Below are 26,459 nucleotides of genomic sequence, written 5' to 3'. Positions count from 1 at the left end.
GGGGCTGAGGGCTTCAATATTACTGGTTGAGGAGTGACCCTAGTCCTCCGAGCTTCATGGTTCAATTGCTCCTCTTGATGTCGTGCGAAAGAGATGGCTGCCATAAGCGTATACGGTTGTCGCGCTTTAACTTCTCCTCGGATCTCCGGCTTCAAGCCCTCAATGAAGGTCCTCAATAGCTGTTTTTGAGACCAATCATGATTTTGATTAGATAACCTTTCAAACCTGGTTTGGTACTCCTGAATGGTGGAGGTTTGTCGGATCTTTGCTAGTTGTTTGTCAATATTCTCGTAATCGGTTGGTCTGAAGCGAATCAGCAGTTCTTCTTTGAATTGTCGCCATGAAAGGACTCCATAAGTATGTTCAAACCAATCAAACCATTGAATAGCATCATCCCCTTCAAGATGTATAGCTGCAATTTTCACCATAGATACATCCGCGGTTTTGTGGTACCGAAAATATCGCTCCGCATGCGAAATCCAACCAATCGGGTCTCCTTCTTCCCATCTAGGGAAGTCCACTCTCATGCATGGATAGTTGGGGTTGGTCATAGAGCTTCCCCTCTCTTGGAAGTCATCTCTTCGGGCTTGGTGTGATTGGGCAAAGCTCTCTCCTTGATATGATTTCTTCGGGCTTAGTGGTCGGCCCAATATGAGTTCGGTAAAGAGCGTCCGAATCTTATCCTCCATTCGCGCCTCCAAGGCTTCGAATTTAGCATTGATTGCCTCCTTAGATGCCATAGTATATGGCCCCAAATCAATGATGTTAAGATCTCTCTTTTGCTGTTGGGTTAAAGGCATGTATAGGTTGAGAGAAGTGATGGTCGAAAGTGTTGGTGGATTGGTGGATGTAGGCTATGGTTTAGGCTTGTTTTGTGGCTGTTTTGGGTGCAGTTTGAGGGTGTGGTTTGGTAGAGTTTTAGGGCTCTGGATGAAAGTTTTGGATCTGTGGTAGATGGTAGCAAAGGTTTGACAGAAATCCGTGGAAGTTGCAGCAAGTATGTGCTGTCTTGTAAGAGTAGAATTGTCGTCGAAGAAACAACGGTTTCTCGACGTAATTTCCACCAAAAACTTAAGAGAATTGAGGAGGGAATTGATAGCAAAATCACAGTTTATATGACAGCAAGGATATCTAATTTAATCAAGAAAATTTCGGCAGTATAACAGCAAAGAAATTGGTGCAAGTTGCAATTGCAGAATTATCGTCGAAAAATTTCAGCGGGTTACGATGAAAATTTACGGCAACATAAAATCGTTTTTAGAGATGAATTTCTTAATAGATCAATATTAGATGGAAGCCAAGATGATATATGAAGTCTATAAGAAATTTCATTCAAAAAAGATTGCAAATAGATGGGTTAAGGCAACGATATGCAGTTGAAATTTTCTGCAGCATAGATTTTCAAGTGTAGCAGATTGGACATAAAAGATCAGTAGTTTATATTGAGAATTTTTCGATGAAACCAAAGGGAAATCTACTGTTAGGAAGTGTCAAAGATGTCATAAAAATTTCGTAGAAAATTGGATAGAAAAAGCACAGTAGCAAGATCAAACAGATGGTGCTATGCGGCTTGAATTCTGCAATTCAAGTGCAGCAGATTGGACATAAAAGATCAGTAGTTTATATTGAGAATTTTTTTATGAAACCAAAGGGAAATCCACTGTTAAGAAGTGTCAAAGATGTCATAAAAATTTCGTAGAAATTTGGATAGAAAAAGAACTGTAGCAAGATCAAACAGATGGTGATATGCGGCTGGAATTCTGCAATATATCTTTCGTCGTAGAGATGAAAACTTTGTGACGAAAAGTTTATGCAGCAATATAGGAACGATTTTTTTTTTTTTTTTTGGATTTTCGAATAAGGATAACTAAATTGCAGCAGCAGTAAGGTAGGAAACCAGAACCTATTGCAATTCACGGGGAGATCAAAGGATGATCCGTGGTGGTGGAGATGATGGCGGAATTCGGTGACGATCTTTTAAGCAATTGTGGGAATTGCTTTGGATGGTTGTGGAGGGTTGATGGATGGCTGTGAAAGGGCAGCGAGACGCCAAGAACGCTGCTCTGATACCAGGTGATAGAACCCTTGTAGATTCTAAACTTGGGGTTGATCTCTTTAGGGGATCGGCCTCCTTGGAACTCTATAGGGGTTCCTCCCTCCAAGTTGCTGCTCAAAGGCTACAGAAAAGATTCATCTATTGCTTGAGAAAAGAGGAGGAATACATGGCTATTTATAGGGCTTCTAAACCCTAACTCCTAATAGGACTCCTACTTAAGACTCTTACTTCTAACCAACTCCTAATAGGACTCCTACTCAAGACTCCTATTCCCTTACAACTCCTAATTCTTCTCTAAGAAAAAACCTCCTACATGAATGTCCCTCTCAATTAGGACTCTCCTAGCTAGAGTCCTAACAGAATGTCCCTCTCAATAAGGACTCTCCTAGCTAAAGTCCTAACAGTTTTACATGAATGTCCCTCTCAATTAGGACTCTCTTAGCTAGAGTCCTAATATTTTTACATAAATGTCCCTCTCAATTAGGACTCTCCAAGCTAGAGTCCTAACAGATGTGTTGTCCTAAAAGATAGGAGGACATCCTTTCTTCATCATCTATTTGTATGTTATTGTAAAATAATCTAACTAGCCTAGGATAGATGGGTTCGTTAATCTGCAAGATTGGAAGTAGATCTAGGTTTGCAAACCATTGGATAGTTTCTAAGTCTCTTAGTTCATTTAGATCTACGTATTTTCCCTTACTGATACATCTAAGTTCGAAAGAGGGAAATTTTTCAGCATGGTATTTTGAATCGAAAAGAGTGAAATCAATCTCTTCTATTAATCTCCTCTTTCCCTTGTCCCTTGAGGATCTTCTAGATCCCATAACTACTGCTGTTTAGAGGGATGATGATGAGCAAGAGTAAATGAAGAACAAAACAGAATTTAAGGGCTTCTTAGAGAGTACCTTTGTGAAATCTTCAAGAGAAGGAAGGATTCTTGATGTTTTGCTCCGAAATGGAAGGTATTTGGATGGCTTAGAGGAGTGAAATGAGAATGGAGGAGACTTGGAAGAGTAGAGGAGGAAATGGGAGTGAGTTGGGGTCGGTTTCACCGCCGGCCCTAGTGTGGGTTTAAAAGGCAGAGTTGCGGGCGGTTGCACCTCTGGTTGGAGCGGTGCAACCTCTGGCAACCCGTGGTAGCTGGAGGTGCCACCGCCAGCTGGAGAGGTGCCACCGCCTGCAGCCAGTGAGCACCTAATGTGATTTGATCAGGGAGCCTTTGCCTTGAGGAGAGTTTTTTTTTTTTTATTTCGGAGCAATTAAGTTTCTTACGTGATTTCGTATGAGTTTTTATTTAAGGAAGAAGCTCTTGTATGATCAAGATAGATCTTTTAACGTGCATATGTCATACGTATGTTGATAGTTTGTTTGGTATCCCTTTTAAGATCATGACATATTTAGTTTCTTCATGATACAAGAATTAATTCGTAGATGATAGTGTTAACGGGTTCGAAGATCAAGGGGATATGTGAATTTGGATATCATATGTTTCTAATAAGGTTGTATCCAAATCGTATTTGTGATTTCATAACTTCCACTTGTTACTTAAGCATTGCGAGTTCCTTTTTGACTCTTGGCTTATGACTATCGAGAGTCAAGGAGCAGAATATTATTTCTTGCTCCGGCCTAAAATTTTTAATGTTTTTATAGGAAGGGATGATTTTTAGGAACCCATTTGCTTTTGGGTGCCTCATAAATAGATCTACATTTTCTATCATGTTGCATAGAGTTTATCATGGTTCCTTTAGGAACCCAAATCAATTTGTTTGGACTTATTTTCTTGAATGGACAACAATGTGTCTTGTGTCCAGATTTGCAACAAAAGTTGCACTTGGTTTGGTGTTGAACATGTAAGATGGAGCCTTTTATAAAAGTGGTTGGATTTAGGTGAGGACTTCTCACAAATCCAATTCCACTTCTTTTTGGAACGTGACCTTTGTTTGCAAGGATCATGTTCAATGACTTGCTACCAACCTCGAATTTCTTCAAGGTATCCTTGAGTAGCAGGTTTTCTTTTTGGAAAGTTTCTAAATCATGACATTTGATACATGAATGTAAACTATCATGATGTTCAACTTTTAACTTGTCAAACTCACAAGTAAGACTATCATGCACCTTTTTCAGCAATTTGTATTTTCTATTGATATTTTTACATTCATCAAACAATTCATGGAAAGCATTTAATAATTCATCGAAAGATAAATCTGCATCTATTGAATTTGTTACCTCATCTTCGATGGCCATTAAGGCGTAATGAGCAACTTGCTCGGTGTTGGACTCCTCTTCTTCGGATGCGCTTGAGTCATCGCATGTTGCTTGAAGCGCTTTTTTCTTTGATGTTCTCTTCTTGACTTGGGGACAATCACTCTTGTAGTGTCCCGGCTTTTTGCATTCATAGCAGATTACTTGGTCCTTCTTGGGTTCAAGTTTATTTTTTGCATCATTTTTAAACTTGTTTCTTTTAAAGAACTTTTTAAACTTTCTTGTTAGAAGTGCCAAGTCATCATCACAGTCCTCATCACTTGAGTTTTCTCTCAAGTGGCATTCAGAAGTTTTGAGTGCCATATCCTTCCTGTTCTTTGGAAGGATGTCTTCTTGCTCTTCATGAGCTTTACAAGTCATTTCGTAGGTCATTAATGACCCGATTAGTTTTCAAGAGGGAAATTTCGCAGATCTTTTGCCTCTTGAATAGCAGTGACTTTAGGATCCCAACTCTTAGGAAGGGATCTTAGTATCTTGTTAACAAGCTCAAAATTCGAAAAGCTCTTTCCGAGTCCTTTTAGACCGTTGACGACATCTGTGAAACGGGTAAACATGTCGCCAAAGGTTTCACTCGGTTTCATGCGGAAAAGTTCAAAAGAATGTAACAACAAATTGATTTTTGACTCTTTTACTCTACTTGTGCCCTCATGGGTCACTTCGAGTGTGTGCCAAATATCAAATGCAGTTTCACAAGTTGAAACACGGTTAAACTCGTTTTTATCAAGTGCACAAAATAAGGCATTCATAGCCTTTGCATTAAGAGCGAAAGCCTTCTTCTCCAAATCATTCCAATCGATCATTGGAAGAGAAGACTTCGAAAATCCGTTTTCGACAAGATTCCACAGTTCAAAATCCATAGAAATAAGAAAGATCCTCATTCGGGTCTTCCAATAGGTGTAGTCCGTCCCACTGAATATGGGTGGACGCGTAATAGAATGCCCCTCTTGGTTTCCGGCGTATGCCATTTCTCTTTGGGTTTTAATCCGTTAGAGAGTTAACCTTGCTCTGATACCAATTGTTAGGATCGAGAGCACTAAGAGGGGGGGGGGTGAATTAGTGCAGCGGAAATCTTACAGCGATTAAAACCAAAAGCTGCGTTCGTTCAATAAAAACTATTATGATGCAAAAGCTAATTCTCAGTTTGTATCTAAGTGCAGTTTGCGTCTAAGCGCAGATTGCGTCTAAGCGCAGTTTGTGTCTAAACACAGTTTGCGTCTAAGCGCAGATTGCGTCTAAGCGCAGTTTACGTCTAAACGCAGATTTACGTCTAAACGCAGTTTTACGTCTAAACGCAGGTTTACGTCTAAACGCAGTTTTACGTCTAAACGCAGATTTACGTCTAAACTCAGATTTACGTCTAAACGTAGTTTTACGTCTAAACGCAGATTTACGTCTAAACGTAGTTTTACGTCTAAACGTAGATTTACGTCTAAACTCAGTTTACGTCTAAAACGTCTTTACACAGTTTGAGCAGTTTTACGTCTAAACGCAATTTTACGTCTAGACGCAGTTTCAAAGGGATCTGAACTTTAGAAACTCATAAAAGCGCAGAAGACAGTTTTGCAGAATCAAGGCGTAAATGTAAACTGCGATGTAAATATCGTACGAAAACGCTGGTTTACGTCTGAAAGCAGATTCGGACAGATCAGCACTTAAAAACTTGTTCGTGAAGGCGTAGAAGACAGTTTTGCAGAATTAAAACGTAAACGTAAACTGTAATGTACGAAAACACCGATTTGCGTCTGAATGCAGATTCGGAAAGAACAGCACTTAGAACTTGTTCGTAAAAGCGCAGAGAGCAGTAGTTATGAAGGAGATTTGCAGTAATGATAAAGTGCTCAAAATAAACGCAAACCAGAGATTTAGAGTGGTTCGGTCAGTCTTGACCTACTCCACTTTTGGCTTCCTCCACCGACGAGGTCACCGACGTCAACTAGAGGCCTTCCTTCAATAGGCGAAGGCCAACTGCCCTTTTACAGTTTCTCTCCTTTTGACAGGCTCAGGAGACAACCTTTACAGACCTTTCTCTCCTCACTTTACAACTCAAAAACTTGAAGAACAGAAGGAGGAGACTTAAAGGCTTTACAACACTTTTGAGCTCTTAGAATCACAGAAAAGATCAAGATTTCGGTGTAGGTCTGTATCTTTTCAGTGCTGAATGGGTGGGGTATTTATAGGCCCCAACCCAATTCAAATTTGGAGCTCAAAACGATCAAATCCCGGAATTTCGGGATCAGGCGGTTGCACCTCTTGACTGGAGAGGTTGCACCGCCTGGCAGAGCTCGAAGACTGAGCTCAAGCGGTGCCACCTCTTTGTCAGGGAGGTTGCACCGCCCAGTCTTGCTCGAAGACTGAGCTCAGGCGGTGCCACCTCTCTGTCAGGGAGGTTGCACCGCTCAGTCTTGCTCGAAGACTGAGCTCAGGCGGTGCCACCTCTCTGTCAGGGAGGTTGCACCGCTCAGTCTTGCTGGGAGGCTTAGCCCAGGCGGTGCCACCTCCTGGCCTAGGCGGTTGCACCTCCTGGTGCAATCAGGGTCCGAATGGTTAGCTCCATTCGGCCCAATTTCAGTCTTTCAGGGGCCCAATTGCCCCAAGATTAAGCTAATGGGATCACCTCCCATTTTCTAACTTAATCAACGTGCTAACTACGATTAGATCTAAGCCAATTTCTGCAGCTTTGCTTCGGTGCGTCAATCGCTCCTTCCGGCGAGTTTCCGGCGAACTTCCGTCGATCATCCGATGAACCCTCGGTGATGCTCCTGCGGACTTCCGGCAAACTCCTGGACTTTGCGACGATCCACTTGGCAAGTTCCGACGAGCTTCGCTTGGCAAGCTTCTGGACTTCTCGGATCTATTCTCGCAGAACCTCCGACAACCGTCCGAACTTCCGTCGAACTCTCGAACTTCCAACGTGATCATGAACTTGACTCCGGCGCAACTCCTGCTGCTTGTCTAACTTTTGTCGTAGTTAATCCTGCACACTTATCTCAACAAATTGATTAGACAACAAATGACAATCGACTTCATCATCAAAATCGGAGATTCAACATTAGTGCTGGCATTATCGCTCCCGTTTCGCGAGCTTCGTCCCTCGCCTTTGTGCACGTCGCGGTCGGCGCATCAACGTCTGGAGCCTCTTGCCAGTCACGAAACCGTCGTCGCTTTCTCGAACGTTCACGAAATCCCTATTGCAAGCTCTCTCCGAGCCCTAGCCCGACGACTGCGTATCGATCACGGCAAGCACGTGCCGAAACCATCGGCACTTTTTAGAATGATCTCGGAATCGCTATTGCGACCCCAATCCGGAAAGCTCTCTCCGAGCCCCTCGATACTGACTGCGTAGCGGTCAAAGCAAATTTCCAGCTCCAAAACAATCGTCTCGGAACTCTACTGGAGATGATTCGTATCCTGGGATGCAAAAAGGAGTGCAACATGAGGACTTCCCGGGGGTCACCCATCGTAGTACTACTTTGGCCCATGCACGCTTAACTTCGGTGTTTTCATGGGATCCGGTGATTTAGTGCTGCCATTATCGCACCCGTTTCGCGAGCTTCGTCCCTCGCCTATGTGCACGTCGCGGTCAGCGCATCAACGTCCGGAGCCTCTTGCCCGTCGCGAAACCGTCGTCGCTTTCTCGAACATTCACGAAATCCCTATTGCAAGCTCTCTCCGAGCCCTAGCCCGACGACTGCGTATCGGTCACGGCAAGCGCGTGCCGAAACCATCGGCACTTTATAGAACGATCTCGGAATCGCTATTGCGTCCCCAATCCGGAAAGCTCTCTCGGAGCCCCTCGATACTAACTGCGTAGCGGTCACAGCAAATTTCCAGCCCCAAAACAATCGTCTCGGAGCTCTACGGGAGATGTTTCGTATCCCGGGATGCAAAAAGGAGTGCAACATGAGGACTTCCCAGGGGTCACCCATCGTAGTACTACTCTGGCCCATGCAAGCTTAACTTCGGTGTTTTGATGGGATTTGGTGATTTAGTGCTGGCATTATCGCACCCGTTTCGCGAGCTTCGTCCCTCGCCTATGTGCACGACGCGGTCGGTGCATCAACATCCGGAGCCTCTTGCCCGTCACGAAACCGTCGTCGCTTTCTCGAACGTTCACGAAATCCCTATTGCAAGCTCTCTCCGAGCCCTAGCCCGACGATTGCGTATCGATCACGGCAAGCACGTGCCGAAACCATCGGCACTTTCTAGAACGATCTCGGAATCGCTATTGCGACCCCAATCCGGAAAGCTCTCTCCGAGCCCCTCGATACTGACAGCGTAGCAGTCACATCAAATTTCCAGCCCCAAAACAATAGTCTCGGAGCTCTACGGGAGATGTTTCGTATCCCGGGATGCAAAAAGGAGTGCAACATGAGGACTTCCCGGGGGTCACCCATCGTAGTACTACTCTGGCCCATGCACGCTTAACTTCGGTGTTTTGATGGGATTCGGTGATTTAGTGCTGGCATTATCGCACCCGTTTCGCGAGCTTCGTCCCTCGCCTATGTGCACGTCGCGGTCGGCGCATCAATGTCCGGAGCCTCTTGCCCGTCACGAAACCGTCGTCGCTTTCTCGAACGTTCACGAAATCCCTATTGCAAGCTCTCTCCGAGCCCTAGCCCGACGATTGCGTATCGATCACGGCAAGCACGTGCCGAAACCATCGGCACTTTCTAGAACGATCTCGGAATCGCTATTGCGACCCCAATCCGGAAAGCTCTCTCCGAGCCCCTCGATACTGATAGCGTAGCAGTCACAGCAAATTTCCAGCCCCAAAACAATCGTCTCGGAGCTCTACGGGAGATGTTTCGTATCCCGGGATGCAAAAAGGAGTGCAACACGAGGACTTCCTAGGGGGTCACCCATCGTAGTACTACTCTGGCCCAAGCACGCTTAACTTCGGTGTTTTGATGGGATCCGGTGATTTAGTGCTGCCATTATCGCACCCGTTTCGCGAGCTTCGTCCCTCGCTTATGTGCACGTCGCGGTCAGCGCATGAACGTCCGGAGCCTCTTGACCGTCGCGAAACCGTCGTCGCTTTCTCGAACGTTCACGAAATCCCTATTGCAAGCTCTCTCCTAGCCCTAGCCCAACGACTGCGTATCGGTCACGGCAAGCGCGTGCCGAAACCATCGGCACTTTCTAGAACGATCTCGGAATCGCTATTGCGACCCTAATCCGGAAAGCTCTCTCCGAGCCCGTCGATACTAACTGCGTAGCGGTCACAGCAAATTTCCAGCCCCAAAACAATCGTCTCGGAGCTCTACGGGAGATGTTTCGTATCCCGGGATGCAAAAAGGAGTGCAACACGAGGACTTCCCAGGGGGTCACCCATCCTAGTACTACTCTGGCCCAAGCACGCTTAACTTCGGAGTTTTGATGGGATCCGGTGATTTAGTGCTGGCATTATCGCACCAGTTTCGCGTGCTTCGTCCCTCGCCTATGTGCACGTCGCGGTCGGCGCATCAACGTCCGGAGCCTCTCGCCCGTCGCGAAACCGTCGTCGCTTTCTCGAACGTTCACGAAATCCCTATTGCAAGCTCTCTCCGAGCCGTTGCCCGACGACTGCGTATCGGTCACGGCAAGCGCGTGCCGAAACCATCGGCACTTTCTAGAACGATCTCGGAATCGCTATTGCGATCCCAATCCGGAAAGCTCTCTCGGAGCCCCTCGATACTGACTGCGTAGCGGTCACAGCAAATTTCCAGCCCCAAAACAATCGTCTCGGAGCTCTACGGGAGATGTTTCGTATCCCGGGATGCAAAAAGGAGTGCAACATGAGGACTTCCCGGGGGTCACCCATCGTAGTACTACTCTGGCCCATGCACGCTTAACTTCGGTGTTTTGATGGGATCCGGTGATTTAGTGCTGCCATTATCGCACCCGTTTCGCGAGCTTCGTCCCTCGCCTATGTGCACGTCGCGGTCAGCGCATCAACGTCCGGAGCCTCTTGCCCGTCGCGAAACCGTCGTCGCTTTCTCGAACATTCACGAAATCCCTATTGCAAGCTCTCTCCGAGCCCTAGCCCAACGACTGCGTATCGGTCACGGTAAGCGCGTGCCGAAACCATCGGCACTTTCTAGAACGATCTCGGAATCGCTATTGCGTCCCCAATCCGGAAAGCTCTCTCGGAGCCCCTCGATACTGACTGCGTAGCGATCACAGCAAATTTCCAGCCCCAAAACAATCGTCTCGGAGCTCTACGGGAGATGTTTCGTATCCCGGGATGCAAAAAGGAGTCCAACATGAGGACTTCCCGGGGGTCACCCATCGTAGTACTACTCTGGCCCATGCACGCTTAACTTCGGTGTTTTGATGGGATTCGGTGATTTAGTGCTGGCATTATCACACCCGTTTCGCGAGCTTCGTCCCTCGCCTATGTGCACGTCGCGGTCGGCGCATCAACGTCCGGAGCCTCTTGCCCATCACGAAACCGTCGTAGCTTTCTCGAACGTTCACGAAATCCCTATTGCAAGCTCTCTCCGAGCCCTAGCCCGACGATTGCGTATCGATCACGGCAAGCACGTGCCGAAACCATCGGCACTTTCTAGAACGATCTCGGAATCGCTATTGCGACCCCAATCCGTAAAGCTCTCTCCGAGCCCCTCGATACTGACAGCGTAGCAGTCACAGCAAATTTCCATCCCCAAAACAATCGTCTCGGAGCTCTGCGGGAGATGTTTCGTATCCCGGGATGCAAAAAGGAGTGCAACACGAGGACTTCCCAGGGGGTCACCCATCCTAGTACTACTCTGGCCCAAGCACGCTTAACTTCGGTGTTTTGATGGGATCCGGTGATTTAGTGCTGCCATTATCGCACCCGTTTCGCGAGCTTCGTCCCTCGCTTATTTGCACGTCGCGGTCAGCGCATCAACGTCCGGAGCCTCTTGCCCATCGCGAAACCGTCGTCGCTTTCTCGAACGTTCACGAAATCACTATTGCAAGCTCTCTCCTAGCCCTAGCCCGACGACTGCGTATCGGTCACGGCAAGCGCGTGCCGAAACCATCGGCACTTTCTAGAACGATCTCGGAATCGCTATTGCGACCCTAATCCGGAAAGCTCTCTCCGAGCCCCTCTATACTGACTGCGTAGCGGTCACAGCAAATTTCCAGCCCCAAAACAATCGTCTCGGAGCTCTACGGGAGATGTTTCGTATCCCGGGATGCAAAAAGGAGTGCAACACGAGGACTTCCCAGGGGGTCACCCATCCTAGTACTACTCTGGCCCATGCACGCTTAACTTCGGTGTTTTGATGGGATTCGGTGATTTAGTGCTGCCATTATCGCACCCGTCTCGCGAGCTTCGTCCCTCGCCTATGTGCACGTCGCGGTCAGCGCATCAACATCCGGAGCCTCTTGCCCGTCACGAAACCGTCGTCGCTTTCTCGAACATTCACGAAATCCCTATTGCAAGCTCTCTCCAAGCCCTAGCCCAACGACTGCGTATCGGTCACGGCAAGCGCGTGCCGAAACCATCGGCACTTTCTAGAACGATCTCGGAATCGCTATTACGTCCCTAATCCGGAAAGCTCTCTCCGAGCCCCTCAATACTGACTGCGTAGCGGTCACAGCAAATTTCCAGCCCCAAAACAATCATCTCGGCGCTCTACGGGAGATGTTTCATATCCCGGGATGCAAAAAGGAGTGCAACACGAGGATTTCCCGGGGGTCACCCATCGTAGTACAACTCTGGCCCAAGCACGCTTAACTTCGGTGTTTTGATGGGATCCGGTGATTTAGTGCTGCCATTATCGCACCCGTTTCGCGAGCTTCGTCCCTCGCCTATGTGCACGTCGCGGTCAGCGCATCAACGTCCGGAGCCTCTTGCATGTCGCGAAACCGTCGTCGCTTTCTCGAACTTTCACGAAATCCCTATTGCAAGCTCTCTCCGAGCCCTAGCCCGACGACTGCGTATCGGTCATGGCAAGCGCGTGCCGAAACCATCGGCACTTTCTAGAACGATCTCGGAATCGCTATTGCCTCCCCAATCCGGAAAGCTCTCTCCAAGCCCCTCGATACTGACTGCGTAGCGGTCACAGCAAATTTCCAGCCCCAAAACAATCGTCTCGGAGCTCTACGGGAGATGTTTCGTATCCCGGGATGCAAAAAGGAGTGCAACACGAGGACTTCCCATGGGGTCACCCATCGTAGTACTACTCTGGCCCAAGCATGCTTAACTTCGGTGTTTTGATGGGATCCGGTGATTTAGTGCTTCCATTATCGCACCCGTTTCGCGAGCTTCGTCCCTCGCCTATGTGCACGTCGCGGTCAGCGCATCAACGTCCGGAGCCTCTTGCATGTCGCGAAACCGTCGTCGCTTTCTCGAACTTTCACGAAATCCCTATTGCAAGCTCTCTCCGAGCCCTAGCCCGACGACTGCGTATCGGTCATGGCAAGCGCGTGCCGAAACCATCGGCACTTTCTAGAACGATCTCGGAATCGCTATTGCCTCCCCAATCCGGAAAGCTCTCTCCGAGCCCCTCGATACTGACTGCGTAGCGGTCACAGCAAATTTCCAGCCCCAAAACAATCGTCTCGGAGCTCTACGGGAGATGTTTCGTATCCCGGGATGCAAAAAGGAGTGCAACACGAGGACTTCCCATGGGGTCACCCATCGTAGTACTACTCTGGCCCAAGCACGCTTAACTTCGGTGTTTTGATGGGATCCGGTGATTTAGTGCTTCCATTATCGCACCCGTTTCGCGAGCTTCGTCCCTCGCCTATGTGCACGTCGCGGTCAGCGCATCAACTTCCGGAGCCTCTTGCCCGTCGCGAAACCGTCGTCGCTTTCTCGAACGTTCACGAAATCCCTATTGCAAGCTCTCTCCAAGCCCTAGCCCAACGACTGCGTATCGGTCACGGCAAGCGCGTGCCGAAACCATCGGCACTTTCTAGAACGATCTCGGAATCGCTATTGCGACCCTAATCCGGAAAGCTCTCTCCGAGCCCGTCGATACTAACTGCGTAGCGGTCACAGCAAATTTCCAGCCCCAAAACAATCGTCTCGGAGCTCTACGGGAGATGTTTCGTATCCCGGGATGCAAAAAGGAGTGCAACATGATGACTTCCCGGGGGTCACCCATCCTAGTACTACTCTGGCCCAAGCACGCTTAACTTCGGAGTTTTGATGGGATCCGGTGATTTAGTGCTGGCATTATCGCACCAGTTTCGCGTGCTTCGTCCCTCGCCTATGTGCACGTCGCGGTCGGCGCATCAACGTCCGGAGCCTCTCGCCCGTCGCGAAACCGTCGTCGCTTTCTCGAACGTTCACGAAATCCCTATTGCAAGCTCTCTCCGAGCCGTTGCCCGACGACTGCGTATCGGTCACGGCAAGCGCGTGCCGAAACCATCGGCACTTTTTAGAACGATCTCGGAATCGCTATTGCGATCCCAATCCGGAAAGCTCTCTCGGAGCCCCTCGATACTGACTGCGTAGCGGTCAAAGCAAATTTCCAGCTCCAAAACAATCGTCTCGGAACTCTACTGGAGATGATTCGTATCCTGGGATGCAAAAAGGAGTGCAACATGAGGACTTCCCGGGGGTCACCCATCGTAGTACTACTTTGGCCCATGCACGCTTAACTTCGGTGTTTTCATGGGATCCGGTGATTTAGTGCTGCCATTATCGCACCCGTTTCGCGAGCTTCGTCCCTCGCCTATGTGCACGTCGCGGTCAGCGCATCAACGTCCGGAGCCTCTTGCCCGTCGCGAAACCGTCGTCGCTTTCTCGAACATTCACGAAATCCCTATTGCAAGCTCTCTCCGAGCCCTAGCCCGACGACTGCGTATCGGTCACGGCAAGCGCGTGCCGAAACCATCGGCACTTTATAGAACGATCTCGGAATCGCTATTGCGACCCCAATCCGGAAAGCTCTCTCGGAGCCCCACGATACTGACGGCGTAGCGGTCACAGCAAATTTCCAGCCCCAAAACAATCGTCTCGGAGCTCTACGAGAGATGTTTCGTATCCCGGGATGCAAAAAGGAGTGCAACACGAGGATTTCCCGGGGGTCACCCATCGTAGTACTACTCTGGCCCAAGCACGCTTAACTTCGGTGTTTTGATGGGATCCGGTGATTTAGTGCTGCCACTATCGCACCCGTTTCGCGAGCTTCGTCCCTCGCCTATGTGCACGTCGCGGTCAGCGCATCAACGTCCGGAGCCTCTTGCCCGTCGCGAAACCGTCGTCGCTTTCTCGAACGTTCACGAAATCCCTATTGCAAGCTCTCTCCGAGCCCTAGCCCGACGACTGCGTATCGGTCACGGCAAGCGCGTGCTGAAACCATCGGCACTTTCTAGAACGATCTCGGAATCGCTATTGCCTCCCCAATCCGGAAAGCTCTCTCGGAGCCCCTCGATACTGACTGCGTAGCGGTCACAGCAAATTTCCAGCCGCAAAACAATCGTCTCGGAGCTCTACGGGAGATGTTTCGTATCTCGGGATGCAAAAAGGAGTGCAACACGAGGACTTCCCAGGGGGTCAGCCATCGTAGTACTACTGTGGCCCAAGCACGCTTAACTTCGGTGTTTTGATGGGATCCGGTGATTTAGTGCTTCCATTATCGCACCCGTTTCGCGAGCTTCGTCCCTCGCCTATGTGCACGTCGCGGTCAGCGCATCAACGTCCGGAGCCTCTTGCCCATCGCGAAACCGTCGTCGCTTTCTCGAACGTTCACGAAATTCCTATTGCAAGCTCTCTCCGAGCCCTAGCCCGACGACTGCGTATCGGTCACGGCAAGCGCGTGCCGAAACCATCGGCACTTTCTAGAACGATCTCGGAATCGCTATTGCGACCCCAATCCGGAAAGCTCTCTCGGAGCCCCTCGATACTAACTGCGTAGCGGTCACAGCAAATTTCCAGCCCCAAAACAATCGTCTCGGAGCTCTACGGGAGATGTTTCGTATCCCGGGATGCAAAAAGGAGTGCAACACGAGGATTTCCCGGGGGTCACCCATCGTAGTACTACTCTGGCCCAAGCACGCTTAACTTCGGTGTTTTGATGGGATCCGGTGATTTAGTGCTGCCATTATCGCACCCGTTTCGCGAGCTTCGTCCCTCGCCTATGTGCACGTCACGGTCAGCGCATCAACGTCCAGAGCCTCTTGCCCGTCGCGAAACCGTCGTCGCTTTCTCGAACGTTCACGAAATCCCTATTGCAAGCTCTCTCCGAGCCGTAGCCCGACGACTGCGTATCGGTCATGGCAAGCGCGTGCCGAAACCATCGGCACTTTCTAGAACGATTTCGGAATCGCAATTGCGACCCCAATCCGGAAAGCTCTCTCGGAGCCCCTCGATACTGACAGCGTAGCGGTCACAGCAAATTTCAAGCTCCAAAACAATCGTCTCGAAGCTCTACGGGAGATGTTTCGTATCCCGGGATGCAAAAAGGAGTGCAACACGAGGACTTCCCAGGGGGTCACCCATCGTAGTACTACTCTGGCCCAAGCACGCTTAACTTCGGAGTTTTGATGGGATCCGGTGATTTAGTGCTGGCATTATCGCACCCGTTTCGCGAGCTTCGTCCCTCGCCTATGTGCACGTCGCGGTCGGCGCATCAACGTCCGGAGCCTCTTGCCCGTCGTGAAACCGTCGTCGCTTTCTCGAACGTTCACGAAATCCCTATTGCAAGCTCTCTCCGAGCCCTAGCCCGACGACTGCGTATCGGTCACGGCAAGCGAGTGCCGAAACCATCGGCACTTTGTAGAACGATCTCGGAATCGCTATTGCGACCCCAATCCGGAAAGCTCTCTCGGAGCCCCTCGATACTGACTGCGTAGCGGTCACAGCAAATTTCCAGCCCCAAAACAATCGTCTCGGAGCTCTACGGGAGATGTTTCGTATCCCGGGATGCAAAAAGGAGTGCAACACGAGGACTTCCCAGGGGGTCTGTTAGGACTCTAGCTTGGAGAGTCCTAATTGAGAGGGACATTCATGTAAAACTGTTAGGACTCTAGCTAAGAGAGTCCTAATTGAGAGGGACATTCTATTAGGACTCTAGCTAGGAGAGTCCTAATTGAGAGGGGCATTCATGTAGGAGGTTTTTTCTTAGAGAAGAATTAGGAGTTGTAAGGGAATAGGAGTCTTGAGTAGGAGTCCTATTAGGAGTTGGTTAGAAGTAAGAGTCTTAAGTAGGAGTCCTATTAGGAGTTAGGGTTTAGAAGCCCTATAAATAGTCATGTATTCCTTCTCTTTTGATAAGCAATAGATGAATCTTTTCTGCAGCCTTTGAGCAGCAACTTGGAGGGAGGAACCCCTATAGAGTTCCAAGGAGGCCGATCCCCTAAAGAGATCAACCCCAAGTTTAGAATCTGCAAGGGTTCTAACACCTGGTATCAGAGCAGCGTTCTTGGCGTCTCGCTGCCCTTTCACAGCCATCCATCAACCCTCCACAACCATCCAAAGCAATTCCCACAATTGCTTAAAAGATCGTCACCGAATTCCGCCATCATCTCCACCACCACGGATCATCCTTTGATCTCCCCGTGAATTGCAACAGGTTCTGGTTTCCTACCTTACTGCTGCTGCAATTTAGTTATCCTTATTCGAAAATCAAAAAAAAAAAAAAAAAAAAAAATCGTTCCTATATTGCTGCATAAACTTTTCGTCACAAAGTTTTCATCTCTACGACGAAAGATACATTGCAGAATTCCAGCCGCATAGCACCATCTGTTTGATCTTGCTACTGTGCTTTTTCTATCCAAATTTCTACGAAATTTTTATGACATCTTTGACACTTCTTAACAGTGGATTTCCCTTTGGTTTCATCAAAAAATTCTCAATATAAACTACTGATCTTTTATGTCCAATCTGCTGCACTTGAATTGCAGAATTCAAGCCGCATAGCACCATCTGTTTGATCTTGCTACTGTGCTTTTTCTATCCAAATTTCTACGAAATTTTTATGACATCTTTGACACTTCCTAACAGTAGATTTCCCTTTGGTTTCATCGAAAAATTCTCAATATAAACTACTGATCTTTTATGTCCAATCTGCTGCACTTGAAAATCTATGCTGCAGAAAATTTTAACTGCATATCGTTGCCTTAACCCATCTATTTGCAATCTTTTTTGAATGAAATTTCTTATAGACTTCATATATCATCTTGGCTTCCATCTAAGATTAATCTATTAAGAAATTCATCTCTAAAAACGATTTTATGTTGCTGCAAATTTTCATCGTAACCCGCTGAAATTTTTCGACGATAATTCTGCAATTGCAACTTGCACCAATTTCTTTGCTGTTATACTGCCGAAATTTTCTTGATTAAATTAGATATCCTTGCTGTCATATAAACTGTGATTTTGCTATCAATTCCCTCCTCAATTCTCTTAAGTTTTTGGTGGAAATTACGTCGAGAAACCGTTGTTTCTTCGACGACAATTCTACTCTTACAAGACAGCACATACTTGCTGCAACTTCCACGGATTTCTGTCAAACCTTTGCTACCATCTACCACAGATCCAAACTTTCATCTAGAGCCCTAAAACTCTACCAAACCACACCCTCAAACTGCACCCAAAACAGCCACAAAACAAGCCTAAACCGTAGCCTACATCCACCAATCCACCAACACTTTCGACCATCACTTCTCTCAACCTATACCTGCCTTTAACCCAACAGCAAAAGAGAGATCTTAACATCATTGATTTGGGGCCATATACTATGGCATCTAAGGAGGCAATCAATGCTAAATTCGAAGCCTTGGAGGCGCGAATGGAGAATAAGATTCGGACGCTCTTTACCGAACTCAGGTTGGGCCGACCACTAAGCCCGAAGAAATCATATCAAGGAGAGAGCTTTGCCCAATCACACCAAGCCCGAAGAGATGACTTCCAAGAGAGGGGAAGCTCTATGACCAACCCCAACTATCCATGCATGAGAGTGGACTTCCCTAGATGGGAAGAAGGAGACCCGATTGGTTGGATTTCGCACGCGGAGCGATATTTTCGGTACCACAAAACCGCGGATGTATCTATGGTGAAAATTGCAGCTATACATCTTGAAGGGGATGCTATTCAGTGGTTTGACTGGTTTGAACATACTTATGGAGTCCTTTCATGGCGACAATTCAAAGAAGAACTGCTGATTCGCTTCAGACCAACTGATTACGAGAATATTGATGAACAACTAGCAAAGATCCGACAAACCTCCACCATTCAGGAGTACCAAACCAGGTTTGAAAGGTTATCTAATCAAAATCATGATTGGTCTCAAAAACAGCTATTGAGGACCTTCATTGAGGGCTTGAAGCCGGAGATCCGAGGAGAAGTTAAAGCGCGACAACCGTACACGCTTATGGCAGCCATCTCTTTCGCACGACATCAAGAGGAGCAATTGAACCATGAAGCTCGGAGGACTAGGGTCACTCCTCAACCAGTAATATTGAAGCCCTCAGTCCCCCCTACTGTCGACCAAGTCCCTGCACCAAAGAGGTTAACAGGAGAAGAGCTTCGGGAGCGATATGCGAAGGGGTTATGTTGGCATTGTGACGAGCCGTGGAGCCGTGAGCATCGCTGTAGTAAAGGAGGACTTCTTATGATTGAACCGATAGAAGAAGAGGTCATTGAACATCCAAAAGAGAGCTTTGAACATGAAGAAGAAGATGCAGAAGAAGAGCCACAACCGACCGAAGTTACGGTACATACACTAGCTAGCTACTCAAACCCGCAAACGATGAAAATTGGAGGCCTTCTCAAACAACAACCAATCACTGTTCTCATCGACACGGGCAGTACTACTAACTTCCTAAATAGTAAGCTTGCTGTTCGGATATCATTACCTATCGAGAATCGCTGCAGGTTTGATGTTAAGGTCGCCGACGGACGGATTTTGAATTGTGATCATAGGCGCTTGCAGGAGAAACTATTACTGCAGGACCAAGAGATAATTGCAGATTTCTTCCTTCTCCCTCTTAACAATCATGAGGCCATGCTCAGAATTAAATGGTTGACGACATTAGGTGATATTTCCTGAAATTTTATGAAACTAATTATGAAATTTTACAGTAAGGAGAAACAGGTGACATTGCACGGGAAACGTGGGGGCGACATAACAACGATTTGCACACAACAAATGGAGAATGTTTTGCATAAAGCATGCAGCGGCTTTTTGGTACAACTTGAGCAGCAAACTAAGGGAGAGCCAACAGAATTTGAAGATCCAAATCTACTTCCTTTGCTTGCTGAATTTTCAAATATATTTAACGAACCGCGCAACCTACCTCTTACCTGTCGGCATGATCATTGTATAATGATTCTTCCAGGCAAATCTTCAGCAAATGCTCAGCCATATCAGTATCCACATCTCCAGAATGATGAAATAGAAAGGATTATAAAAGAGATGCTCGAAACAGGAGTTATTCGGCCAAGTTGCAACCTCTACTCTTCGCCGGTGCTACTTGTACGCAAGAAGGACGGAACAAGGCGAATATGTGTTGATTACCGAGCTCTCAATGGCATAATCATCAAGGACAAATACTTTATTCCAATAGTAGATGAATTGCTAGATGAAAGGGAGCATAAATCTTTACAAAGCTGGACCTTTGATCCGGGTATCATCAAATACGAGCATGCGAAGAAGACATACGGAAAACCACCTTTTGAACACACAACAACCACGAATTTTTGCTTTCTGCAACAAAAGGTGGAATATCTTGGGCATATCATATCAGAGGAAGGTGTGGCAGTGGACCCCTTCAAAATTGGAGCAATGCAAAACTGGCTGACCTCGAGAAACATAAAATTGCTATATGGCTTTCTGGGTTTAACAGGCTACTACCGCAAGTTCGTGAAAAACTATGGAAAGATCAGTGCACCACTTACTTCCTTACTAGAAAAAGATGTCTTCCAATGGTTGGACAGAGCCTCCGCTGCCTTTGACAAACTTAAGGCAGCCATGACGACGACGCCGGTGCTAACACTACCAGATTTCAACCGACCCTTCATTATTGAGGCCGACACATCTGGAGTCAGAATTGGAGTCATTCTCATGCAAGATGGTCGACCACTCGCATACACTAGCAAGGCATTATCTCCCTCCTATCAAAATAAGCCAACATATGATAAGGAGATGCTCGCCATTGTGCGCGCAGCAACGAGGTGGAGATTGTACTTGATCAGGCGATACTTTCAAATCAAGACCGACCATAAAAGCCTAAAATATCTCTTGGAGCAGAAGATATCTTCCCCCAAGCAGCAAAAATGGGTAACAAAACTTCTTGGATTTGATTATGAAATAACTTACAAAATGTGGAAAGAGAATGTTGTTGCAGATGCGCTTTCGCAGCTACCTGAGCAAGCTGAATTTTCGGTCATTTTACTTCCAACCAGTGACTTCCTTGAGGATATTAAGATGGAATGGCAGAAAGATTCGGAGACTAGTAAAAATAAAAAAAATATATATATATATTTGGAGGAAGCACCAAGCTCCGTGGCTCATTACAATCGGGACTCAAAAGAATTATGCTATAAGGGACGCATTATGCTTGTGACAAATTCTACTTGCATCTTCAAGAGTAGATTTTGGACAAAGTTATTCCATATGCAGGGTACTAAATTGAAAAGGAGTATGACATATCACCCACAAACCAATAGCCAGACAGAAGTTTTAAATAGGTGCTTGGAGACAACCCAAAGCCATCCACCAAATATGACTACCCAAAGAGAACTCCAGACCCAGCCAAGTGCCATTATTGATCGACGGATCGTGACTCGACGACGACGACCCACTAATGAAGTGCTAATACAGTGGGCGAACCTACCAATAGAAGATGTCACTTGGGAGAACTATGACGACATGAAGATCAAATTTCCAGAATTCATGAATCATCAGCCTCGAGGACAAGGCTGATTTGAAGAGGGCGGGTCTGTTAGGACTCTAGCTTGGAGAGTCCTAATTGAGAGGGACATTCATGTAAAACTGTTAGGACTCTAGCTAAGAGAGTCCTAATTGAGAGGGACATTCTATTAGGACTCTAGCTAGGAGAGTCCTAATTGAGAGGCGCATTCATGTAGGAGGTTTTTTCTTAGAGAAGAATTAGGAGTTGTAAGGGAATAGGAGTCTTGAGTAGGAGTCCTATTAGGAGTTGGTTAGAAGTAAGAGTCTTAAGTAGGAGTCCTATTAGGAGTTAGGGTTTAGAAGCCCTATAAATAGTCATGTATTCCTTCTCTTTTGATAAGCAATAGATGAATCTTTTCTGCAGCCTTTGAGCAGCAACTTGGAGGGAGGAACCCCTATAGAGTTCCAAGGAGGCCGATCCCCTAAAGAGATCAACCCCAAGTTTAGAATCTGCAAGGGTTCTAACAGGGTCACCCATCGTAGTACTACTCTGGCCCAAGCACGCTTAACTTCGGTGTTTTGATGGGATCCGGTGATTTAGTGCTTCCATTATCGCACCCGTTTCGCGAGCTTCGTCCCTCGCCTATGTGCACGTCGCGGTCGGCGCATCAACGTCCGGAGCCTCTTGCCCGTCGTGAAACCGTCGTCGCTTTCTCGAACGTTCACGAAATCCCTATTGCAAGCTCTCTCCGAGCCCTAGCCCGACGACTGCGTATCGGTCACGGCAAGCGAGTGCCGAAACCATCGGCACTTTGTAGAACGATCTCGGAATCGCTATTGCGACCCCAATCCGGAAAGCTCTCTCGGAGCCCCTCGATACTGACTGCGTAGCGGTCACAGCAAATTTCCAGCCCCAAAACAATCGTCTCGGAGCTCTACGGGAGATGTTTTGTATCCCGGGATGCAAAAAGGAGTGCAACACGAGGATTTCCCAGGGGTCACCCATCGTAGTACTACTCTGGCCCAAGCACGCTTAACTTCGGTGTTTTGATGGGATCCGGTGATTTAGTGCTGCCATTATCGCACCCGTTTCGCGAGCTTCGTCCCTCGCCTATGTGCACGTCGCGGTCAGCGCATCAACGTCCGGAGCCTCTTGCCCGTCGCGAAACCGTCGTCGCTTTCTCGAACGTTCACGAAATCCCTATTGCAAGCTCTCTCCGAGCCGTAGCCCGACGACTGCGTATCGGTCATGGCAAGCGCGTGACGAAACCATCGGCACATTCTAGAACGATCTCGGAATCGCAATTGCGACCCCAATCCGGAAAGCTCTCTCGGAGCCCCTCGATACTGACAGCGTAGCGGTCACAGCAAATTTCAAGCTCCAAAACAATCGTCTCGGAGCTCTACGGAGATGTTTCGTATCCCGGGATGCAAAAAGGAGTGCAACACGAGGACTTCCCAGGGGGTCACACATCGTAGTACTACTCTGGCCCAAGCACGCTTAACTTCGGTGTTTTGATCGGATCCGGTGATTTAGTGCTGCCATTATCGCACCCGTTTCGCGAGCTTCGTCCCTCGCCTATGTGCACGTCGCGGTCAGCGCATCAACGTCCGGAGCCTCTTGCCCGTCGCGAAACCGTCGTCGCTTTCTCGAACGTTCACGAAATCCCTATTGCAAGCTCTCTCTCCGAGCCCTAGCCCGACGACTGCGTATCGGTCATGGCAAGTGCGTGCCGAAACCATCGGCACTTTCTAGAACGATCTCGGAATCGCTATTGCGACCCCAATCCGGAAAGCTCTCTCGGAGCCCCTCGATACTGACTGCGTAGCGGTCACAGCAAATTTCCAGCCCCAAAACAATCGTCTCGGAGCTCTACGGGAGATGTTTCGTATCCCGGGATGCAAAAAGGAGTGCAACACGAGGACTTCCCAGGGGGTCACCCATCGTAGTACTACTCTGGCCCAAGCACGCTTAACTTCGGTGTTTTGATGGGATCCGGTGATTTAGTGCTTCCATTATCGCACCCGTTTCGCGAGCTTCGTCCCTCGCCTATGTGCACGTCGCGGTCAGCGCATCAACATCCGGAGCCTCTTGCCCGTCGCGAAACCGTCGTCGCTTTCTCGAACGTTCACGAAATCCATATTGCAAGCTCTCTCCGAGCCCTAGCCCGACGACTGCGTATCGGTCACGGCAAGCGCGTGCCGAAACCATCGGCACTTTCTAGAACGATCTCGGAATCGCTATTGCGACCCCAATCCGGAAAGTTCTCTCAGAGCCCCTCGATACTGACTGCATAGCGGTCACAGCAAATTTCCAGCCCCAAAACAATCTTCTCGGAGCTCTACGGGAGATGTTTTGTATCCCGGGATGCAAAAAGGAGTGCAACACGAGGATTTCCCGGGGGTCACCCATCGTAGTACTACTCTGGCCCAAGCACGCTTAACTTCGGTGTTTTGATGGGATCCGGTGATTTAGTGCTGCCATTATCGCACCCGTTTCGCGAGCTTCGTCCCTCGCCTATGTGCACGTCGCGGTCAGCGCATCAACGTCCGGAGCCTCTTGCCCGTCGCGAAACCGTCGTCGCTTTCTCGAACGTTCACGAAATCCCTATTGCAAGCTCTCTCCGAGCCGTAGCCCGACGACTGCGTATCGGTCACGCCAAGCGCGTGCCGAAACCATCGGCACTTTCTAGAACGATCTCGGAATCGCAATTGCGACCCCAATCCGGAAAGCTCTCTCGGAGCCCCTCGATACTGACAGCGTAGCGGTCACAGCAAATTTCAAGCTCCAAAACAATCGTCTCGGAGCTCTACGGGAGATGTTTCGTATCCCGGGATGCAAAAAGGAGTGAAACACGAGGACTTCCCAGGGGGTCACCCATCCTAGTACTACTCTGGCCCAAGCACGCTTAACTTCGGAGTTTTGATGTGATCCGGTGAATTAGTGCTGACATTATCGCACCCGTTTCGCGAGCTTCGTCCCTCGCCTATGTGCACGTCGCGGTCGGCGCATCAACGTCCGGAGCCTCTTGCCCGTCGTGAAACCGTCGTCGCTTTCTCGAACGTTCACGAAATCTCTATTGCAAGCTCTCTCAGAGCCCTAGCCCGACGACTGCGTATCGGTCACGGCAAGCGAGTGCCGAAACCATCGGCACTTTCTAGAACGATCTCGGAATCGCTATTGCGACCCCAATCCGGAACTCTCTCTCGGAGCCCCTCGATACTGACTGCGTAGCGGTCACAGCAAATTTCCAGCCCCAAAACAATCGTCTCGGAGCTCTACGGGAGATGTTTCGTATCCCGGGATGCAAAAAGGAGTGCAACACGAGGACTTCCCAGGGGGTCACCCATCGTTGTACTACTCTGGCCCAAGCACGCTTAACTTCGGTGTTTTGATGGGATCCGGTGATTTAGTGCTGCCATTATCGCACCCGTTTCGCGAGCTTCGTCCCTCGCCTATGTGCACGTCGCGGTCAGCGCATCAACGTCCGGAGCCTATTGCCCGTCGCGAAACCGTCGTCGCTTTCTCGAACTTTCACGAAATCCCTATTGCAAGCTCTCTCCGAGCCCTAGCCCGACGACTGCGTATCGGTCACGGCAAGCGCATGCCGAAACCATCGGCACTTTCTAGAACGATCTCGGAATCGCTATTGCGACCCCAATCCGGAAAGCTCTCTCGGAGCCCCTCGATACTGTCTGCGTAGCGGTCACAGCAAATTTCCAGCCCTAAAACAATCGTCTCGGAGCTCTACGGGAGATGTTTCGTATCCCGGGATGCAAAAAGGAGTGCAACACGAGGACTTCCCAGGGGGTCACCCATCGTAGTACTACTCTGGCCCAAGCACGCTTAACTTCGGTGTTTTGATGGGATCCGGTGATTTAGTGCTTCCATTATCGCACCCGTTTCGCGAGCTTCGTCCCTCGCCTATGTGCACGTCGCGGTCAGCGCAGCAACGTCCGGAGCCTATTGCCCGTCGCGAAACCGTCGTCGCTTTCTCGAACGTTCACGAAATCCCTATTGCAACCTCTCTCCGAGCCCTAGCCCGACGACTGCGTATCGGTCACGGCAATCGCGTGCCGAAACCATCGGCACTTTCTAGAACGATCTCGAAATCGCTATTGCCTCCCCAATCCGGAAAGCTCTCTCGAAGCCCCTCGATACTGACTGCGTAGCGGTCACAGCAAATTTCCAACCCCAAAACAATCGTCTCGGAGCTCTACGGGAGATGTTTCGTATCCCGGGATGCAAAAAGGAGTGCAACACGAGGACTTCCCAAGGGGTCACCCATCGTAGTACTACTCTGGCCCAAGCACGCTTAACTTCGGTGTTTTGATCGGATCCGGTGATTTAGTGCTGCCATTATCGCACCCGTTTCGCGAGCTTCGTCCCTCGCCTATGTGCACGTCGCGGTCAGCGCATCAACGTCCGGAGCCTCTTGCCCGTAGCGAAACCGTCGTCGCTTTCTCGAACGTTCACGAAATCCCTATTGCAAGCTCTCTCCGAGCCCTAGCCCGACGACTGCGTATCGGTCACGGCAAGCGCGTGCCGAAACCATCGGCACTTTCTAGAACGATCTCGGAATCGCTATTGCGACCCCAATCCGGAAAGCTCTCTCGGAGCCCCTCGATACTGACTGCGTAGCGGTCACAGCAAATTTCCAGCCCCAAAACAATCGTCTCGGAGCTCTACGGGAGATGTTTCGTATCCCGGGATGCAAAAAGGAGTGCAACACGAGGACTTCCCGGGGGTCACCCATCGTAGTACTACTCTGGCCCAAGCACGCTTAACTTCGGAGTTTTGATGGGATCTGGTGATTTAGTGCTGCCATTATCGCACCCGTTTCGCGAGCTTCGTCCCTCGCCTATGTGCACGTCCCGGTCGGCGCATCAACGTCCGGAGCCTCTTGCCCGTCGCGAAACCGTCGTCGCTTTCTCGAACGTTCACGAAATCCCTATTGCAAGCTCTCTCCGAGCCCTAGCCCGACGATTGCGTATCGGTCACGGCAAGCGCGTGCCGAAACCATCGGCACTTTCTAGAACGATCTCGGAATCGCTATTGCGACCCCAATCCGGAAAGCTCTCTCGGAGCCCCTCGATACTGACTGCGTAGTGGTCACAGAAAATTTCCAGCCCCAAAACAATCGTCTCGGAGCTCTACGGGAGATGTTTCGTATCCCGGGATGCAAAAAGGAGTGCAACACGAGGACTTCCCAGGGGGTCACCCATCGTAGTACTACTCTGGCCCAAGCACGCTTAACTTCGGTGTTTTGATGGGATCCGGTGATTTAGTGCTTCCATTATCGCACCCGTTTCGCGAGCTTCGTCCCTCGCCTATGTGCACGTCGCGGTGAGCGCATGAACGTCCG

General features: G+C 48.9%; 4 non-coding genes and 24 pseudogenes across 4 annotated transcripts; all 28 read right to left on the bottom strand.

The window, feature by feature from the left end:
- Positions 1–7,740: 7,740 nt before the first annotated feature.
- On the bottom strand, positions 7,741–7,858 carry LOC135599365 (5S ribosomal RNA; annotated as a pseudogene).
- A 350-nt stretch (positions 7,859–8,208) lies between these two features.
- LOC135599337 (5S ribosomal RNA) lies at positions 8,209–8,326 on the bottom strand (annotated as a pseudogene).
- A 350-nt stretch (positions 8,327–8,676) lies between these two features.
- Positions 8,677–8,794, bottom strand: LOC135604325 (5S ribosomal RNA; annotated as a pseudogene).
- Positions 8,795–9,144: 350 nt separating this feature from the next.
- On the bottom strand, positions 9,145–9,263 carry LOC135602140 (5S ribosomal RNA; annotated as a pseudogene).
- Positions 9,264–9,613: 350 nt separating this feature from the next.
- LOC135602746 (5S ribosomal RNA) lies at positions 9,614–9,732 on the bottom strand. The gene has a single exon (XR_010484014.1). It is a non-coding gene; the product is annotated as a 5S ribosomal RNA (ribosomal RNA).
- A 350-nt stretch (positions 9,733–10,082) lies between these two features.
- On the bottom strand, positions 10,083–10,200 carry LOC135604324 (5S ribosomal RNA; annotated as a pseudogene).
- A 350-nt stretch (positions 10,201–10,550) lies between these two features.
- On the bottom strand, positions 10,551–10,668 carry LOC135599449 (5S ribosomal RNA; annotated as a pseudogene).
- Positions 10,669–11,018: 350 nt separating this feature from the next.
- On the bottom strand, positions 11,019–11,137 carry LOC135601120 (5S ribosomal RNA). Its single transcript, XR_010483424.1, has one exon. It is a non-coding gene; the product is annotated as a 5S ribosomal RNA (ribosomal RNA).
- A 350-nt stretch (positions 11,138–11,487) lies between these two features.
- LOC135603063 (5S ribosomal RNA) lies at positions 11,488–11,606 on the bottom strand (annotated as a pseudogene).
- A 350-nt stretch (positions 11,607–11,956) lies between these two features.
- On the bottom strand, positions 11,957–12,074 carry LOC135603753 (5S ribosomal RNA; annotated as a pseudogene).
- Positions 12,075–12,424: 350 nt separating this feature from the next.
- On the bottom strand, positions 12,425–12,543 carry LOC135603966 (5S ribosomal RNA; annotated as a pseudogene).
- Positions 12,544–12,893: 350 nt separating this feature from the next.
- On the bottom strand, positions 12,894–13,012 carry LOC135603208 (5S ribosomal RNA; annotated as a pseudogene).
- A 350-nt stretch (positions 13,013–13,362) lies between these two features.
- On the bottom strand, positions 13,363–13,480 carry LOC135603266 (5S ribosomal RNA; annotated as a pseudogene).
- Positions 13,481–13,830: 350 nt separating this feature from the next.
- LOC135599363 (5S ribosomal RNA) lies at positions 13,831–13,948 on the bottom strand (annotated as a pseudogene).
- Positions 13,949–14,298: 350 nt separating this feature from the next.
- Positions 14,299–14,416, bottom strand: LOC135603867 (5S ribosomal RNA; annotated as a pseudogene).
- A 350-nt stretch (positions 14,417–14,766) lies between these two features.
- On the bottom strand, positions 14,767–14,885 carry LOC135604628 (5S ribosomal RNA; annotated as a pseudogene).
- A 350-nt stretch (positions 14,886–15,235) lies between these two features.
- Positions 15,236–15,353, bottom strand: LOC135603224 (5S ribosomal RNA; annotated as a pseudogene).
- A 350-nt stretch (positions 15,354–15,703) lies between these two features.
- LOC135601324 (5S ribosomal RNA) lies at positions 15,704–15,822 on the bottom strand. The gene has a single exon (XR_010483619.1). It is a non-coding gene; the product is annotated as a 5S ribosomal RNA (ribosomal RNA).
- Positions 15,823–22,063: 6,241 nt separating this feature from the next.
- Positions 22,064–22,181, bottom strand: LOC135602978 (5S ribosomal RNA; annotated as a pseudogene).
- Positions 22,182–22,530: 349 nt separating this feature from the next.
- On the bottom strand, positions 22,531–22,649 carry LOC135604050 (5S ribosomal RNA; annotated as a pseudogene).
- Positions 22,650–23,001: 352 nt separating this feature from the next.
- On the bottom strand, positions 23,002–23,120 carry LOC135603016 (5S ribosomal RNA; annotated as a pseudogene).
- Positions 23,121–23,470: 350 nt separating this feature from the next.
- Positions 23,471–23,588, bottom strand: LOC135603222 (5S ribosomal RNA; annotated as a pseudogene).
- Positions 23,589–23,938: 350 nt separating this feature from the next.
- On the bottom strand, positions 23,939–24,057 carry LOC135601583 (5S ribosomal RNA). Its single transcript, XR_010483873.1, has one exon. It is a non-coding gene; the product is annotated as a 5S ribosomal RNA (ribosomal RNA).
- A 350-nt stretch (positions 24,058–24,407) lies between these two features.
- On the bottom strand, positions 24,408–24,526 carry LOC135602534 (5S ribosomal RNA; annotated as a pseudogene).
- A 350-nt stretch (positions 24,527–24,876) lies between these two features.
- Positions 24,877–24,995, bottom strand: LOC135603014 (5S ribosomal RNA; annotated as a pseudogene).
- A 350-nt stretch (positions 24,996–25,345) lies between these two features.
- LOC135602992 (5S ribosomal RNA) lies at positions 25,346–25,464 on the bottom strand (annotated as a pseudogene).
- A 350-nt stretch (positions 25,465–25,814) lies between these two features.
- LOC135602454 (5S ribosomal RNA) lies at positions 25,815–25,932 on the bottom strand (annotated as a pseudogene).
- Positions 25,933–26,282: 350 nt separating this feature from the next.
- Positions 26,283–26,401, bottom strand: LOC135603013 (5S ribosomal RNA; annotated as a pseudogene).
- Between the last annotated feature and the right edge of the window lie 58 nt (positions 26,402–26,459).

This window comes from Musa acuminata, chromosome BXJ2-1, assembly GCF_036884655.1.
Source record: "Musa acuminata AAA Group cultivar baxijiao chromosome BXJ2-1, Cavendish_Baxijiao_AAA, whole genome shotgun sequence".
Taxonomy (NCBI): domain Eukaryota; kingdom Viridiplantae; phylum Streptophyta; class Magnoliopsida; order Zingiberales; family Musaceae; genus Musa; species Musa acuminata.
Note: the sequence above shows the minus strand (reverse complement) of the source record. Positions and strands in the feature narration are given on the sequence as shown.